Source organism: Macaca mulatta, chromosome 2 (assembly GCF_049350105.2).
Source record: "Macaca mulatta isolate MMU2019108-1 chromosome 2, T2T-MMU8v2.0, whole genome shotgun sequence".
Taxonomy (NCBI): domain Eukaryota; kingdom Metazoa; phylum Chordata; class Mammalia; order Primates; family Cercopithecidae; genus Macaca; species Macaca mulatta.
In genome coordinates, this window is record NC_133407.1 from 29,560,149 (window position 1) to 29,579,683 (window position 19,535).

General features: G+C 37.6%; 1 pseudogene; it reads right to left on the reverse strand.

The window, feature by feature from the left end:
• Positions 1-5,693: 5,693 nt before the first annotated feature.
• LOC144339456 (uncharacterized) lies at positions 5,694-9,998 on the reverse strand (annotated as a pseudogene).
• Positions 9,999-19,535: the final 9,537 nt, after the last annotated feature.

Here is a 19,535-nt window from a genome sequence, read left to right on the forward strand (position 1 = left end):
GAAAGAGAATAGGAGAAGGGAGGAGGAGCTGCAGTTACGGCAGCAACCAGGAAAAAAATAAAAATAAAAATTCCTAACAGAAGAACAAAATACTAGTCTTATATTTCTTCTTACAAATATTTAATATGAGAAGGCTGTAGAACAACACTTGCAAAATACACAAAGTAATAACGTTGAGTCAAAGATTAGTATAGCTACTCAAATTTGATTTAATATATAATACCTATAAACAAACAGCTTTTACCATGCAAGAGCTCAGAGAATCTTGTGCCATTGAGCTCTTATTGAGAGGATCACTAGAGAATGAATTTGGGCCAAATAAGAAATAACTAGACAAACACTGGCAGAATGACTGAAAATACATACTGAATGTATACAACCTAAATGAAAGCAAATATGGAAGTTGACATGTCAGAATAGAAAATAAATTTCGTATGCCCTGCCAATGCAGAAATAATATATTTAACAAAAATCGGACAGGCAGCCAGGTGCAGTGGCTCACGCCTGTAATCCCAGCACTTTGGGAGGCTGAGGTGCGTGGATCACTTGAGGTCAGGAATTTGAAACCAGCCTTGCCAACATGGTGAAACCCCGTCTCCACTAAAAATATACCAATTAATCAGATATGGTGGCGGGTGCCTGTAGTCCCAGCTACCCAGGAGGCTGAGGCAGGAGAATTGCTTGAACCCTGTAGGCAGAGGTTGCAGTGAGCAGAGATCACACCACTGCAATCCAGCTTGAAAAAAAAAAAGGACAGGCAAGGAAGAAAGGGCATCAGAAATTAAATAAACTCATAATCTAATTTAATTAATTAAAAGTAAACACCGTTAGTAACTAAAGTCAGGTAAGAGGGATGAGGAAAAGAGAAAAGGAAGAGGAAGTTTCCCATTTTTAACTATTTTTCATAATGGAATTTAGAGATGATGTATTCAAAAGAAGTACATGAATAAAGGTCTAATGTAAAATTATTATTATAAAGGTAATAAATAAAGAAAAATACAAATAGCTTCATTAGCAGATAAACAATGCAAAAGAAGCAAAGAAAACAAAACTTATAATGAAATACTATTTTTAACACCACAAAGGAAATACAATACAAATAATACGATGTAAGAAAGACAAAACACTGCTTTTGTATCAGTAAATTTTTGTATCAGTAAATAACCTATTAAAAGGCTTAACTTAGCTTTCAAAAGAAAAAAAAAATTCAGGATGGATTATAGTGAACCCAATTCTATATTCTATGGCATAGACTTACCTAAAACAAAGTACTTCAGTAAGACTGAAAATCAAAGAATGTAAAAGTATATACCAGAAAAGACAAAAATAAACTAGGGTCTCCAGCCAAACAGCATTAAAAAAGAAAAAAGGAAAGTTAATAGCCGAAGTGTTCACAATGGACATATTACAGTTACATTCATGAAGCATAAATGTGCCAAACATTCATAAAGCATAAAGGGCAGGTGACAGAGGGAGAAATAGACATGAAAACACTAATGAGAGGTGTTATTGCACCTTTCTGGGTCCATGTCAGATCAAGTGGATGAAAACTTAATATTAAGTATACAGAATATCAAAATAAACATAAATAATAAAGTGTGTTAATTGATAAGGCAATTTTGTACCTTATTAATTTTGAATAAACTTTGGAATATTTGAGAAAGTTGATCATATATTAAACCACCAGACAATCCTTAATCCATTCTGAATTAAAAATAAGTAAATCACAGTTGCAAGCTTCTCTAATGACCATGTAATAATAAAACTATACAAAAACTAGGATGTGGTGACTCACACCTGTAATCCCAGCGCTTTGGGAGGCTGAAGTGCATGGATCACTGGAGGTCAGGAGTTTGAGACCAGCCTGACCAATCGGTGAAACCCCATCTCTACTAAAAATGCAAAAATTAGCCAGGCATGGTGGTGGACACCTATAATCCCAGCTACCCGGGAGGCTGAGGCAGGAAGATGGCTTGAGCCCGGGAGGTGGAGGTTGCAGTTAGCCGAGATTGAGCCTATGCACTCCAGCCTGAGTAACAGAGTGAGACTCCATCTCAAAAAAAGAAAAAGCTTCCTTTCCCTGAAATTTGTAAGAACATTTTTTAAAAATCTAGGTTGAAGAGAAAATAGAAAATAAAAATTGCGGCATATATAGGAGGCAATATAATAAAGACACTTTTGAATCTATAGGATCTAGATAAAACAGGGTTTAGAAGAAAATTTGTAATCTTAAAATCCTTGTCATGATAGATATTCAACTCAAAAAATTAGAAAATGGTAAATGAAATAAACTGAAGGAAAGGAGAGAAAATTTGGTATATGAATACCTTTCCCACTTTTTCAGTTCTTTTTGTGCATGTCTTCTACCCTTGATTTGGGCTCAGCCATATGGATTCCTTTGGCAACGGGATGCCAGCAGATGTGATTCAAGTAGAGGCTTACAATGTGCTTGAACACTTGAGGAAACCCTGTTGTGCTGTTGCCATTGCCCTGGGAATAACATACCTAAACTAGCCTGCTGGTCCTAGGAGAAGGATGAGAGACACCTAGGGGAGAGCCACACAAGCCAATTCAGCATAAAAAGGAACTGCTTCAGCCACCAGTCAGGAGAGAAACTGCCCTAGCAAATATTGAAGTTCAAGGGTGAGACAATGCCACTGAGATTTTGTTGTTGTTTGCTACATGGTACTATGACAATATGAATTAATGGACTAGAAAACAGAATAATGTTAAATTTTATTTATGTTTTTATTTTTTAAATTTATTTGAGTTTGATTTATACATTTCTATTTCTTTAAAAAACTAACATACTGTTAATCTCATCAAGAGAAAGAGAGAGAGAGAGTGCATTTAATAGCAAAAATAAATACCAATTAATGGGGAAATATTCGCAGAAATAGAGGTAATTTAGAACTCAGTAAACTAATTTTGCTCTAATGTCTAAATAAATTTGAAAACCTGAATGACATGTTATTTTCTAGGAATACAAAATATTCCGAAACTTACCTCAGATGAAATAGAAAATTCAAACAGGCTGATTCCATACAAGAATTAGCCAACTCCCACAAAACATCAGGAACAGGTAGATTCACAAAGGAATTCTACAAAACCTTAATGAGTAGATAATTTAATGCTATTTAAATGTGCCTAGTGCATTAGCAAAGAAAAACATTTCCAAGTAAGATTTTGCAATGAATATAATAGAGATGCAAAAATCTATCGAAAGATTGCACACAAAAGAATATTAAAGAGCAATCTCGCTTACGTATATCAATGCAAAAATTCTAAATAAAATATTAACAAATAGATTTCAGTAATAATTAAACTTTAAAATACACCAAAAATCAACCAGATTCAATTCCAGAAATGCAAAGATGGTTCCATATTAGGACATCTATTAATGTAATTTATGTGGTTGATGAATTTAAGGAGAAAAATAATAGAATCATATCTAAGCTCCTGAAAAGTCATTTGACAAAGTTCAATATTCATTTTAGATTAAAAAAATAACATAAGAATAAATATAAGTTTCTTGAAAATGAAAATCTCATATGTATATGTACATCTATTTCTTATTTCTGTCTGTATGTATATCAGCTCCAAAGTCACATTTTACTTACTGGGGAAATAAATTGTTTTCTTATGCATTATAAAAACACCAGATAGAATTTATTTAAAAAGAAAACACCTTACCAAAGAAACATTAATTAACATAAAATGTAATAATCAAAAATAAATCTCACAAGAATTGTGCAAAATATACATGAAGCACATATTAAAAAGCTCCTGAAGGATACACAAAAAAGCTTGAAAAATGGAAAAAGAAATTACATTTTTGATAGGATACTTTACATCATAAATATATTCATTTGTCCCATGGTAATTAATACATATTTTATAATCCTAATGCAAATATACATAGTTTTTGTATTTTTTGTAAAAATAAAGCTAGAAAAATCTCATGAAATTCATATGAAAAAAATGAAACAAAACCAAAATATTCAAGGAAAACTAACAAGGAAGAGCACTGGGAGTGCACTAAGCCCTACCATATATGAAAACATCATTAAAGCACTATGATATTTATGAGTAAACAGATAAAAGAAATCAGTTGAACAGAATTCATTAAATAGACCACAGCACATATGCAAGTACATTATATAATAAAGATGGCATATTAAATCTGTGAGACATAGGTGAACTCTTCCTTAAAGTTAGATCCATTTATCACATTGTACACTATAGTAAATTCAAAAAGAATCAAAGGTTTAGATGTAAAAATATGAAATAATAAAAATGCTAGAAGAAAACATTAATTTCCTTATAACCTTAGAGTGAAACAGGTCTATGAACTCATAAAAGAAAATGTTGATAAATTCAATTGCATTAAAAAAAGTATTCATAAAAAATGAAACCGCTTTTAGCAACAATTAAACAACAAAGTGAGACATATTGATGTCTGATTGTACAAAGAGCAGACACCCTTAATTCATAATAAACTAGAAATTGAAAAACAAGATTAATAACTTTATAAAAATGGGCAAATGATATGCACAGATATTTTACGTAAAAGAAAAATACAAGTGGCTTTGAAACATACGAGAAGATGATTGTATTAGTCAGGGTTCTCTAGAGGATCAGAACTAATGGAGTATATATATATATATATATATATGAGTTTATTAAGTATTAACTCACACAATCACAAGGTCCCGCAATAGGCCATCTGCAGGCTGAGGAGCAAGGAGAACCAGTCCAAGTTCCAAAACTGAAGAACTTGGAGTCTGATGTTCAAGGCCACGAAGCATCCTGTATGGAGAAAGATGTGGGCTGGAAAGCTAGGCCAGTCTCCTTTCAAATGTTTCTGCCTGCTTATATTCTGGCCACACTGGCAGCTGATTAGATTCTGCCCACTCAGGATAAGGGTGGGTCTGCCTTTCCCAGCCCACTAACTGAAATGTTAATCTCCTTTGGCAACACCTTCACAGACACACGCAGGATCAATACCTTTTATCCTTTAATCCAATCAAGTTGACACTCAGTATTAATCATCACAAGTCCACCCCTTGTCAACTTGAACCCATACACGTCTCCTGAGATTTTACATAATCTTCAAATAAAGACAATAATAAGGTCATAATTACACCTAACATAATATAACTATCCTTTGTACAACCGGAAACGCACCAATCTCCAACCCAAATACTATTACATAAAGTGAATACTTAAGTGCTGATGTGAAGTCAACAAATATTATGTCACATGATAAAGGAGAAAGGAAATAAAATGAAGATATTTTCTTAGTACAAGTGTATACATGTGCAAACATATTTTTAACAAAAGAAGGATGAAATACTCATGACAACTACAGTCCTCATTTCTACAGCTAGTCCTGTGGTCGTAGCTGGTATTGACGACTGCCTTCTACTACCCATTCTGTATTCCCTTTGCCTTCACCAAGCACCTCAGCAGGTCCTGGTTTTTATCCCCATGGAGTTACCCAAATCTTCATTCCTGAAGGGTCTGGGTCATGTGTAGACCTGCCTGGATAGGGCTGTTGTAGTTTCCCATTGACCTTAATCACAGGGAATGGTAATAATAAGAGGCGCCCCAATGGATCTCCTGTATTCCATGCATACTCTCCCTTACCTCCATTGTGGAGGAGTAGACTGATTGCATCTTGATAGTGCAGGTCAATCACCCCAGCCAACACTAACTTCCTTCTTACCCTGTTGACTTGAAGGCAGGAGGAGCCCAAAGTGTCCAGGTGGCGATCTTAACCAGTTTAGTGGAATCGCTATTTTGTCTCCTGGTGGCAGTGTTCCTCCCTCTGGAACTAAGACCTCTAGGCCAGCAGAACATAATGTCATGGGAACAGGAAGCAAACATTTTGCTAGGTGATCACCAGGGGTGATGGTGAGTGGTGCCACTTCCACTTCCACCCCTTGATTCCTGGACCTGTGAATCCTGGTTATAGGAGAAACAGTACCATATATTGGATGCTGATTCAGAGTATACACAGCCTTCCGAACAACTTTACCCCAGCCCTGCAAAGTATTGTCACCCAGTTGGCATTGTAATTGTGACTTCAAAAGGCCATTTCACCATTCTATAAATCCAACTGCTTCAGGATGATGGTGAACATAGGAAGACCAGTGAATTCCACGAGCATGAGCCCACTGCAGCCTTTTTTTTTTTTTTTGCCATAAAGTGAGTGCCTTGGTCAGAGACAATGCTGTGTGGAATACCATGATGGCAGATAAGGCACTCCGTGAGTCCACAGATGGTAGTCTTGGCAGTAGCATTGCATGCAGAATAAGCAAACCTACATCCAGAATAAATGTCTATTCCAGTGAGGACAAACTTCTGCCTTTTCCATGATGGCACAGGTCTGATATAATCAACCTGTCACCAGTTAGCTGGCTGATCACTCCAAGGAATGGTGCCATATCGAGGGCTCAGTGTTGGTCTCTGCTACTGGCAAATTGGGCACTCAGCAGTGGCCATAGTCAGGCCAACCTTGATGAGTGGAAGTCCATGTTGCTGAGCTCATGCACAAGCTTCATCCCTGCTACCATGGCTTGTTTGTTCATGGGCCCATTGAGCAATGATGGGGCAGCTGGAGAAAGAGGCTGAGTGGTGTCCACAGAACGGTTTATCCTAGCCACTTGATTATTAGAATCCTCATCGGCTGAGGTTGCCCATTGGTGAGCACTTACATGGGATACAAATATCTTCACAGTTTTTGACCACTCGAAGAAGTCCATCTACATACTTCTTCCCCGAAATTCTTTGTTACCAATTTTCCAATCATGCTTCTTCCACAACCCTGACCATCCAGCCAAACCATTGGCTACAGCCCATGAATCAGTATATAATCGCACATCTGGCCATTCCTCCTTCCATTCAAAGTGCACAACAATTTGCACTGCTTCAAGTTCTGCCCACTGACAAGACACCCTTCATGCCTGTCTTTCAGGGATGTCCTAGAAAGGGGCTGTAGGTGCTGCAGCTGTCTACTTTCAGGTGGTGCCTGCATATCGTGCAGAACCATCTGTGAACCAAGCCCTAGTCTTCTTTTCCTCTGTCAACTGATTATAGGGCACTCTCCATGAGGCCATCGGTGCAGGCTGGGGGAGAGAAGGCAGGGTGGCAGGAGTGGAGAGCATGGGCAATTGAGCCACTTCCTCATGTAACTTACTTGTGCTTTCAGGACTTACTCAAGCCCGATCATGTATATACCACCTCCATTAGATGATGGAATGTTGCTGAGCATGACCCACATTATGGCTAGATGGATCAGAAAGCATCCAGTTCATGAAAGGCAGTTCGGGTCTCATGGTGACTTGATGATCCATAGTCAAACATTCAGTTTCCACCAAAGCCCAGTAACAGGCCAAGAGCTGCCTCTCAAAAGGAGAGTAGTTACCTGCAGAAGACAGCAGGATCTTTCTCCAAAATCTGAGAGGCCGCCACTGTGATTCACCTATGGGGGCCCGCCAAAGGCTCCAAACAGCATCCCTATCTGCAACTGACACCTCAAGTACCATTGGATCTGCTGGGTAATATAGCCTAAGTGGCAGAGCAGCCTGCATAGCAGCCTGAACCTGTTGCAGAGCCTTCTCCTATGGTGGACTCCATTCAAAATTGCCAGTCTCTTGGGTCACTTGATAAATGACCTAAAAGCCAGAGTAACACACCTAAATGAGGAATGTATTGTCTCCAAAATCCAAATAACCCCACTAGGTGTTATGCCTCTTTCTTGGTTGTAGGAGGGGGGAAATGCAGCAGCTTATCCTTCATCTTAGAAGAAATATCTCTGCAAACCCCCTACTACTGGACCTCTAGAAATTTTACTGACGTAGAAGATTCTTTAATTTTGGTCGGATTTATTTCCCATCCTCTGGCATACAAATGTCTCACCAATAAGTCCAGTGTGTTGGCTAGCTACTTCCTGCTCACTGAATCCAGTCAGTGTAATGTCATCAATGTAATGGACAAGTGTGATATCTTGTGGAAACAAAAACTGATCAAGTTCTCTCCGAATAAGATTATGACACAAAGCCAGAGAGTTGATATACCCTGAGATACGACAGTAAAACTATATTGCTGGTCTTGTCACCTGAAAGCAAATTGCTTCTGGTGGGCCTTACAGACAGAAATGGAGATAAATACACTTACCAAGTCAATGGCTGCATACGGGGTTAACAGGAGATGTGTTAATTTGCTCAAGCAATAAAACCACATCTGGTACAGCAGCTGCAATTGGAGTCACCACTTGGTTAAGCTTATGATAATCAACTGTCATTCTCTAAGATCCATCTGTCTTCTGCACAGGCCAAATGGGAGAGTTGAATGGGGATGTGGTGGGACCACTCCTGTGTCTTTCATGGTGGCACTAATCTCTGCAATCCCTCCAGGGATGCGATACTGTTTTTGACTTACTATTTTTCTAGGTAGCGGCAACTCTAATGGCTTGCATTTGTCCTTTCCCACCATGATAGCCCTCACCCTACCAGTCAAGGATCCAATGTGGGGGTTCTGCTAGCTGTTAAGTATGTCTATGCCAATTATGCATTCCGACACTGGGGAAATGACCACGAGATGAGTCTCAGGACCCACTGGACCCACTGTAAGTTGTACCTGGACTAAAACTCTATTAATTGCCTGACTTCCACAAGCCCATACTTTTACTGGAGGACCATAGTAATGTTTTGGGTCCCCTGAAATCAGCATCAGCTCACAGCCAGTGTCCAGTAGTCCCCAAAATACCTGATCACTTCCCTTTCCTCAGTGCACAGTTACCCTGGTAAAAGGCGGGAGGTCTCCTTGGGAAAGGATGCTAGAAAGAGTCACTGCATAAATTGTCAATTATATAGTGGGGTCCTTTCCCAAGGGGACTTGCTCTCTCCTTCATTCAAAGGGTTCTGGGTCTGTAAACTGGCTCAAGTCTGGAAATGGATTGAGGGGCTGTGATTCTGTTTTTATAATCCAAATTAGTCTTTTCCCCTTGACCTAGAAGTTTTCTGCTTATATAAATTAAGTAAGAATGCAGTAGACTTCTGGCTGGGTGAGGTGGCTCATGCCTGTAGTCCCAGCACTTTGGGAGGCCGAGGCAGGCGGATCACGAGGTCAGGAGATGGAGACCATCCTGGCTAACACGGTGAAACCTTGTCTCTACTAAAAATACAAAATAATTAGCCTGGCATGGTGGTGGGTGCCTGTAGTCCCAGCTACTTGGGAGGCTGAGGCAGGAGAATGGCGTGAACCTGGGAGGTGGAGCTTGCAGTGAGCCGAGATCACACCACTGCACTCCAGCCTGGGCAACACAGTGAGACTTCGCCACACACACACACACACACACACAAATAGAATGCAGTAGGCTTCCTATCAATTTCACTTCTAGGAACACCGTGATTAATTAGCCAATGCAAGAGCTCTACATGAGTCAGACTATTCTGATTGCTGCTTTGTCTCTTCTGTTCATTATGATAGTTTTGCCCACTTTCTCTTTGATGATTGAGTGCTGCCACTCAGGATCCAATTATTCCCATTGTGTTTAAATTTTGTAGTTGAGTAACTGCAGTTCCCACTGTTAGATCTGACATACAGAGAAGAGCAATTACCGGGCTCTTCAAAGACACAGGTACTGCCCTCACAAATCCATTTCACAAGGCATTGGTCAAGGGTATATCTTCAGGACCCTCCCAACTGGGATGAGCATGTCGAAAGTGACTAATCCACTCCACCATCTCAGTCTCCCTAATCCTTTCGATCCCTTCCTCTACATTAAACCAAGGGAGATCAGGCATTTCCAGCTCACTCACAGTGGGCTATCTTTTAATCCATGTATCAGCTAACCAAGAAAATAAACTACTAGAACCTTTTTTAACTCCCTAAGCTGTGATCCTACTTACTGGGTTGAAGTCATTTAATTCAGCCTGATCCAACCCTCTGTTCCTTCTACCATTATTCACACCCTTAATGTCCATTCCCATGGCTATTCCCCAGATTTCTGTGTATATAAATTAGAGAACTCAAGCAGTTCTGCTTGAGCATAGCACACATTGTCATGAGTCACACTCTCAATCTTACATCTACAGGCCTGTTGGGACTTTAGTCTAGTTATGGGTCTAGAAGCAAACAGAGGTGTTGGGGGAGGCTCCTGAGGAGAATCAACATTATCTCATCTGGCAACTGCCTCAGGGGAGGCCATCACTGTTGCCTCAGGCAGCGCAGGGTTTATCTCCTCAGATGAAGGTGGAAAGGCTGATGGCAGCATGGGTTGGGGAGGGGATGTTGCCACTAATGAGAATGGGGAGACTGTTTCTTCTGGCAAGAAAGGTTCATCAGAGTTTACAATCTCAGTATACCCAGCTATCAGGGTCCTCCCACACATCCCCATTCTAAGTTGCAGGGTCCCATTCTTTTCCAATCAATGCCCTCACTTTAACAGTAGACACCTGGCAAGGCTGTGCATGCACCTTTCATTGCAGGTCAGCCACTCACATGATAAGAGCTTGTGCCTGTTTTTCCACAATTTCAGCTTTTTCTTTACAGGAGATAGAACTCTCACTAGGGCAATCTTAGCAGATTTGAGACTCAGTATCTGCTTCTGAAGCTGGGAGATAGAATCCCTTAATTTATTATTTTCTTTCATCACTTTGTCCACCGAACTTAGGAGCAACCACCCAGCTTCATTATGTTCCTTGGTTCTCCACATATGGTCAAAGGTATTATGTAGAGAGTCACTAAACTCCTTTCCTTTAATGAGCAATGAATCAGGACTGTCAAATGCATTTATTTTGCATAACTCTATAAACAGTTCACACCAAGGACTATCAGTATTCTCCATACTATTAGAAGTAGAGTCCTTAGCATTTTTTGGCCTAATCATATTAAGCCGCCAACTCCAGAAACCCCAAACCAATGAAAGAACATCGTCCTTAATATTATGTTCCTCTAGAACCACTCCTTGTAACAAAATCTGTATTAATCAGAGTTCTCTAGAGAGACAGAACTAATAGGATATATAAATATATATATAATAAATATGAGTTCTGTATATATTAGTTTTATATTTATATATCCCTCTAGAGAGGGACAGAACTAATATATACAGAACTCATATTTATTTATTTATTAAGTATTAACTCACACCATCACAAGGTCCCACAATAGGCCGTTGTATTAACTCACACTATCACAAGGTCCCGCAATAGGCCGTTTGCAGGCTGAAGAGCAAGAAGAGCCAGTTCAAGTTTCAAAAGTGAAGAACTTGGAGTCCAGATGTTGGAGGGCACAAAACATCCAGCATGGGAGAAAGGTGTAGACTGAGAGGCTAGGCCAGTCTCTTTTTACATTTTTCTGCCTGTTTATATTCTGGCCACACTGGCAGCTGATTAGATTGTGCCCACCCTTAGGTTAAGGGTGGGTCTGCCTTTCCCAGCCCACTGACTCAAATGTTAATCTCCTTTGGCAACACCCTCACAGACACACCCAGGATCAATACTTTATATCCTTCAATCCAATCAAGTTGACACTCAGTATTAAGCATTGTAATGATTAATCTCACTTATTACATTAAAAATATGCATTAGAACTACAGTACAATATCATTTTTTAGCTAATATTAGCAAAAATAACATAAGTTTCATAGCTCCTTCATTCCCAAAGCAGTAGGACTAGATGGTGAGAATGGATAATGATTCAAACTAATATACTTTCTACAGATAATTTGACAATATTTTTCAAAATTATAAATAAATTTATCCTTTGATCTAGCCAACTCATTTATGCTATTTTATCTCATGGATTTACTTGTAGCAGTGCAAAATAATGCATGCAGTGGTGTTTATAATAGAAAATGCTTGAAAACCATTATTGGAAGAGTCAAATAAATTGCACTATATACCCTTACAAAGAAATATGCTGCCGTATAAATGAATAAGTAAACACTATGTGTGTGTGTGTATATATATATGACACCAGTGTAGATATACACTGTGTGTGTATTTATATATCTTGTATATTTATGTATTTTATTTATTTATCTATACTTTAAGTTCTGGGGTACATGTGCAGAACGTTCAGGTTTGTTACATAAGTATACACGTGCCATGGTGGTTTGCTGCACCCATCAACCCGTCATCTACATTAGTTTTTTCTCCTAACACTATCTCTCCCCTAACCCCACCCCCAGACAGACTCCGGTGTGTGATGTTCCCCTCCCTGTGTCCATGTGTTCTCATTGTTCAGCTCCCACCTCTGAGTGAGAATATATGGTGTTTGGTTTTTTGTTCTTGTGTTAGTTTGCTGAGAATGATAGTTTCCAGCTTCATCCATGTCCCTGCAAAGGACATGAACTCATACATTTTATGGCTGCATAGTATTCCATGGTGTATATGTGCTACATTTTTTAATCCAGTCTATCACTGATGGGCATTTGGGTTGGTTCCAAGTCTTTGCTATTGTGAAGAGTGCCACAATAAACATACGTGTGCATGTGTCTTTATAGTAGAATGATTTATAATCCTTTGGGTACATACCAAGTAATGGGATGGCTGGATCAAATGGTATTTCTAGTTCTAGATCTTTGAGGAATTGCCACACTATCATATGGAACCAAAAAAGAGCCCACATAGCCAAGGCAATCCTAAGCAAAAAGAACAAAGCTGGAGGCATCACACTACCCGACTTCAAACTATACTACAGTGCTACAGTAAAAACAAAAAACAAAAAAACAAAAAAACAAAACAGCATGGTACCGGTCCCAAAACAGATATGTAGGCCAATGGAACAGAACAGAGGCATCAGAAATAATGCCACACATCTACAACCATCTGATCTTTGACAAACCTGACAAAAACAAGCAGTGGGGAAATGAGAAATGATTCCCTATTTAATAAACGGTGTTGGGAAAACTGTCTAGTCATATGCAGGAAGCTGAAACTGGATCCCTTCTTTACACCTTATACAAAAATTAACTCAAGATGGATTAAAGACTTAAACGTCAGACCTAAAACCATAAAAACCCCAGAAGAAAACCTATTTATGTATTTATTTTTAAGTAAGAAGTTGCATTATTCTGTTATAAAGAAATACCTGAGACTAGATAATTTACAGAGAAGGGAGGTTTATTGGCTCACAGCCCTACAAGTTGTACAGATTGCATGCCTGGGGAGGCCTCAGAAAACTCACGAACTGGCAGAAAGAGAAGGGAAGAGACAGGCATGATCTAGGTGACCAGAGCAAGAGGAATAGCGAGTAGGGGGAGGTTCTATATACTTGTAAACAACCAGATCTTCCAGTAACTCCCTCACTATCATGACAACAGCATCAAAGAGGAAATCCGCCCCCATGATTCAATCACCTCCCACCAGGCCTCACCTCTGAAGTTGGGTATTACAATTTGACATGAGATTTGGGTGGAGACACAAATCCAAACCATAGCAGTAGTGGTTTTCAAATGATTGACTTTAAGAAAAAAAAAATGTATATATAGTGTGGAATGTGTTGTTTATAATGGGAGGCATAAGAATATGTGTGTGTTTGTGGATATATTTGTTTTGCTTTCAACAAATAGAATAACATTGTTGAAAACTCATAAACCAGTAACAGAAGTTATTTGTCAGAACATGGGAATCAGAATGAAAAATGGACAGATCAAGGCAAGGGTAGAAGTAAGGCTTTTCATTGTGGATCATTTTACATTTTCTCTTCATTTTTGAACCACAATTCATCTATTTAGAAAAAAAACCTCAGTAAAGGATTAATCATAACAACCAGCAAAGTATTGATAAGGAGAAATACATCAAACTACAAGAAGAAGACTAATGGATGAGCATAAAAGGGGAAAGGATAAAATCAGTCCCATAGCATTGACATATTACTGTGTAGTTTCAGCACCAAAATCTGGTAACCACTGGCTGAATTTAACACTCAGATGTGTGATTTTTCTGGCCAGCATACTATTATTTTAAAGTGTGAATCTTAGCATCTATGTGGGTCTGCACTTTTTAGTTTACTATGGTCACTAATGATCTCTATTATTTTATACTAGGGACTGATAAGCATTTGAGTTATAATCTTGAACGTAGAGTCATCTTTAATGGCATTTTCATTATGGGCTGTAGGAATGATTATATTCTCCAGATCACTCTCTAAGAGTTTTTTCCACTATAGGAGAGTTACTAGCTTCTAAATGTCTAAATCTGAAGAGATGACCCTTTGAACTAATTTATTCAGGAGTCAGAGGATCTAGCAAGGTCATGAAAGAAAATCTGTGTTTCTGCCACCTATAATAGATTTGACCTGTTTGTGAAAACTTTTCATATGAGAAACAAATGCTCCTCCTAACATTTACCTAAATAATTAGAAAATGGGTTAGTAACAGCCTTATCTTTCTGATTTACAGGAAAAGACAGTGTGACCTTTTAATATTCTTTTTTAGTAAATTTTTAGGATCAAGTTTGAGAAAATAAATTGAGAATAAATATTGGGAAAAATATGACTGTTAAACAGCCAAACCTGGAAAAGTGAGCCCCACAAAAGGGAAAGTAATTGATAGATGAATAATACAATGTGTAAAGATGTATTAGTGTTTTCATTATTTTGTACTATTTCTATTCAGTTGGAGCTGATTTCCATAGTAATACAGTTAGCTAAAAATCTGCCTTTGCATATAAGGTCTCCACAGGAAAAGCAAATATGAAAATGGCAATTTTTAAAACAATATTCTGTTTTTTGTTTAATAAAACTAATGTTTTCAAGTCTGCTTTTATTAAAACACAATAAATACCATCAATTTTTGACATGAAATCTCATTATATACTGTAAATATTTATCACTTTCTAGGGGAAGATTATGCAGTAGATGACTTCTCATTGATTCACTCATAAAGCTGAGTTAGAAGTGAAGCTCTTTTTATTTTCATAAAAATAAAGGGACTCAGAATTTGACATCCATTCTATTTTGACCAGCTAATCAGACAAAGCACAGATGGTGCACTTTTCAAGTGCATTTCTTCAGCATTAGAAAAATTAACAGTAATGTTAATATAAAACCTTCAAGGTAAAATAGACTGAAAATGGACAGTGCAATTTCAGAGTTCATTCTCTCCCTGATTCTGGGACTCATTTTCTTTTTAAATCTAATGTTTGGGTATCATATATTTCATTAAAATATGGGTAAAACAGCGTAATTTGTGTTGTCTTATGTTTATAGATCTGTAAAGAAAATCTTTAGGGTGAAATAATGGCTTAAAGTAAAACACAAAGCACTTACATGGTCTTAATATAAACTGGCCATGGCTCCTTGAGCACCATCACAGCTCAGTCATTTGTCAGATTTCTACAAACTTAATGTTATTTCTTATAGATATCACTGATCATTAATGTCAATAAACATATAGATTATTAAGGCCTTATCTTTGCTTAAACTGGGATAGCTTAAACTATCCCTATTCATGTTGTTATGATATGAAGTGAAACCTTGGTGATGAGAAAAATAGAGTTCATGTCTTTTAGGAATTGGTGCTGTCAGGGGTTATGTAGAGGCAAAGGACAGTGGCCAAAGACAGTTAGATGAGTCCTGATCTAGGTACCCATATGACTCATGGCTCTGCTGCTCAATGCTGCTTGGACTGAGCATAGTCACTTCCTTTGTCTGGGCCTCTGTTTTTTAACCTGTAAAATGAGAAGATTAAATTACATTTGTGACTCACCCTTTTTATAAGACCAAAACTTTGTGAGTCTGATGAAAGTTAGATATGCACACGTATCTGTAAAATTTTGCATTCAAAATCAAAGGAGTCACAGACCTTAGAAGTGCTTCCACTAAAAATCCATGGACCACTGGTTAGGGGCCTCTGAAATAAATAATTCCTAAATGTGTATCCGAGTCTCCTTTTCATCCACTTATTACTTGGTCACATTCCCACTCTCTTCTTTAGAAATATGTGAATCACTGTCTAACTTCAAGTATTCTGATACTCAAACTCTAAAGTGGATTCCATCATTAATATTCCTTAACATATAATTCTACCTCTTAGTCCTAGTCATAAATCTGTAGTTTCTGTCTCACTTATGGAGACAAAAGAGAGTCTGATTTGAATTTTGTCTCTATTTTCTTCTGAGTTAATGGTAAAGGGGGAAGGGAGAAAAGAAAGATTCCTCCATCTTTACTGAGCAAATAAACTCACGTAAGACTTTAGCCCAGCATGTTCACCTTTGAAAATTTATTCTTTGACCCCAGTGCACCGTTATCCTTCCAGACAAAGTCATATAACACTTTGAGTTTTTTACTGCCGCTTGACTTTTTTGACATAGTAGAAGATGAAACCATCATAAGAACAAACCAATTAGCTTTAAAATAGTATTCCTTATTTCTATTATTGGTTTAATTCAGTTTTTTAAGTGTTATTATTTATCAGGAGAAGTTGACATCCCAAAGTTTTCAAAGTGACTCTGATTTTTATCTGTTTGCAATTCAGAAAAATATTTTGTAGATGCAAATTGCAGATACAACTAAGTTGTGTGCAATTAAACGACTTCTCCTTCAAATGGTTTCTCCTCTTCAAATTAATTGACTTTTCAATTAATACTCAATGTGTTTTAAAGGAGCTAACTATTCACTTTATGAAACCAATTATTGAATTATTCTGGGCAAAAGCATGCATGTTGTCCCAGATTCAGACAAAGTTATTTTCCAATGTCAGCCATTTCTGTTCTTTGACCATCACATTTATAGTGTTTTAGCCAGACTCCAGGACTTTAAACTAATGCAATATATTTACTCTAATTTGGTGTCTGGAATATAATTCTTAAAAAGTAATAATATAATTTGGATGTTCGTCCTCTCCAAATCTCATGTTGAAATATAATTCCCAATGTTGGAGGTTGGGCCTAGTGGGAAGTGTTTGAATCATGAGGGCAAATCCCTCATGAATGTCTCGGTATCATTTCTGTGGTAATGAGTGAATCTTTGCTCTGAGTTCACGTGAGATCTGGTTGTTCAAAAGTGTGGCACCTTACGTCACTCCCTGGCTTTTTCTCTCACCATGTGATGTGCCTGTTCCTGCCTTACCTTCTGCCATGAGTGAAATCTCCCTGAGGTCTCACCAGAGGCTGAGCAGATGTTGGCACCATGCTTCATGTACAGTCTTCAGAACTGTTAGTTCTTTATAAATTACCCAGTCTAAGGTATTCCTGCATGGCAATGTAAAATGGACAGGCACAGGCAGTATTCTTGAATTTGTTCTGGAGAAATGGGATTAAGATAGCATACTAAGAGCACGCAGCTATCTTTCCTCCTGCTCAAAATTTCTGAAATGATAGAAGAATTTTAAAATTAAATAGTTATTATATTAAAAGTATCATTAGTGCAGCAAAAATTTTTAAAAATTCCCAAACAAGTGGAAAGCAGACAGAATTGGATGCATGGCGGTAACTGAAGGTCATGACCTTTACAGACATTTTGGCAGTTGTTCCATAGAAATATAAAGCTAAGAATAAAAGGATTCAACAGGGAAAGGGAGCACAAGGACAATGGTGAAGGTGACAAGTTGGGGAAATATATCCTGGGTGCCTAGGTGGCCCAACTCTTTCCTACTGACTTGTTTCATTGGAACAAGTTAAAATAGCAAATGATTGAGAAAAGCTAGTCAGCATGGCCACAGGAGGGCCTTGGAATCTTCAAATATCAGAAAGGTAATTTCAGAAACTCTGTAACCAGAAACACATTCTACTCAATCCTCATAGAATTGCTAGAGAGATACCTATGAAGCAGGATAGTTGACCAGAGTAATTCTCCAAAAACGCTTCTCAACAAAGAATTGTAGAATACTTCAGAAAAGTCATATTAGTCATGGACAAGAGATCTAAAAATTTTAAGAAAAGTTCTGTCTAAATTTTGAATTTTAGTAGAAGAGAAAATGGAAAATGGAGGAGATAAAAATATTTTTAAAAAGACAGAGAGTAATTCCAAAGTTGAATATGGAAATGATTATTTTGCTTTCAAAATATACTTGGTGACAAGCAGAATGTATACAATAATTGCACTTTGTGGATTACAATTTTAAAAATTAAAGATAATGAAAAAATTAAAAGTTTCCAGAAAAATAAAAGCAGAATTTTTACAAAGATATGAAAATAAATTGACATCACACTTTTCCTCAAATGTACATTAGAAAACACAGGAGGAAAATATTCACTATTCTGAAGTGATTTTGAACTTAAAGTCTACACCCAGTGAACAGTGAAAGTGGTATTCAACTTGAAAGGCCTTACAAAAACATTTTAGATTTAAAAAGTTTCAAAATATTTACCATACATAGACTTTCTGTAAAAAATGGTTAAAAATGACTTTCATAAATAAATAAATACATGCATATGGCAAAATCCATGACATACAAAAAACAAGTAAAACAAAAGCAAAATTGTCATCCAAAGAAACTCATAAAACATTTAGTTAATTCTAAATAATATTTGTGCAGAATCTGGAAATGTAATAACCATTAGAATCTAAAATCCTAGATGATCTTAACATGTAACGTGGTAGAGATTAGGAGCCTAGAACAATATGATAGAGACAAAAATCTCGAAGGACGAATGGGGGAGAAAAAAAGGAAAATCTGAGAGAAAAGATAGGACACAGGAAAACCTATTCTACAGATCTAACATGCAAATAGTAGGAACCTCAAAACAAGAGAACTGAGAAGATATTATGGAAGGAATTACTGAAGCAATAATAGGGGATAATTTTCTTTTTCTTTTCTTTTTTGTTTTTTAGATATGGAGTCTTGCTCTGTTGCCCAGGCTGGAGTGCAGTGGTGCGATCTCGGCTCACTGAAACTTCTGCCTCCCAGGTTCAAGCGTTTCTCCTGCCTAAACCTCCCGAGTAGTTGGGACTACAGATGTGCACCACCACACCTGGCTAATTTTTGTATTTTAATGGAGACAGGGTTTTGCCCTGGTGGCCAGGTTGATCTCAAACTCCTGGCCTCAGGTGATCCACCCACCTCAGCCTCCCAAAATGCTGGGATTACAGGCTTGAGTCACCGCGTCCCACCTAGGGAAGAATTTTTTAGTGCTGAAGAATGACATAAGAAAAAGACCTGTATTTCTGTACTAGAAATGTTCATTAAAATGGTCAAATAAACTAAGAAAAGGGAACATATGAGTCCATAAAATAGTCGATAGTGAGTGAACTAAAATTATATTGTAATGTAAATTATAAATGTAATTAATGTAAATTATAACTAATATACATTAAGTTATTTAATACCTATCTAAGAAACTTATATTACTTTTGTCATATACTTTCCAAAAGCCTAATATTTACTGTGTAGAGTAATAAAGGGAATGTTTCAATGTGATTTTTTTTTTTTTTTTTTGAGACAGAATCTCACTCTGTCACCAGTCTGGAGTGCAGTGGCATGATCTCGGCTCACTGCAACCTCTGCTTCCTGGGTTCAAGTGATTCTCTTGCCTCAGCCTCCTGAGCAACTGGGACTATAGGCACATGCCACCTTTTTT